General features: G+C 61.8%; 1 protein-coding gene across 1 annotated transcript in view; it reads right to left on the bottom strand.

The window, feature by feature from the left end:
* WNT7B (Wnt family member 7B) overlaps positions 1–233 on the bottom strand; it is a 95537-nt gene that overhangs the window by 88781 nt on the left and 6523 nt on the right. The gene's annotated exons all lie outside the window — the stretch shown is intronic.

The following is a 233-nucleotide window of genomic DNA, read 5'->3' as shown; positions in this document are numbered from 1 at the left end:
TTTTTTTTTTTTTTTTTGGAAAGGGGAGGATGACAACGGAGAGACACTGATCTAGCCCGGGCTGCAACGAATCCGTGCTCCCTGGCTGAGCCCTCTCCGTACGCCCCGCTCCGCAAGCTCTCCTCCCCCGCTTCACGGGGCATTTTTAAAGCTCTCGCTCGGCGGGCTGCGGGCGGCCGGCTCCCTGCGTCTGCCGTGGCACCCTTTCAGCTCGCCCTGGGAGAGATCCCGCA

This window comes from Aptenodytes forsteri, unplaced genomic scaffold, assembly GCF_000699145.1.
Source record: "Aptenodytes forsteri isolate BGI_AS27 unplaced genomic scaffold, ASM69914v1 Scaffold277, whole genome shotgun sequence".
Taxonomy (NCBI): domain Eukaryota; kingdom Metazoa; phylum Chordata; class Aves; order Sphenisciformes; family Spheniscidae; genus Aptenodytes; species Aptenodytes forsteri.
This window is presented reverse-complemented; position numbering and strand designations above follow the sequence as displayed.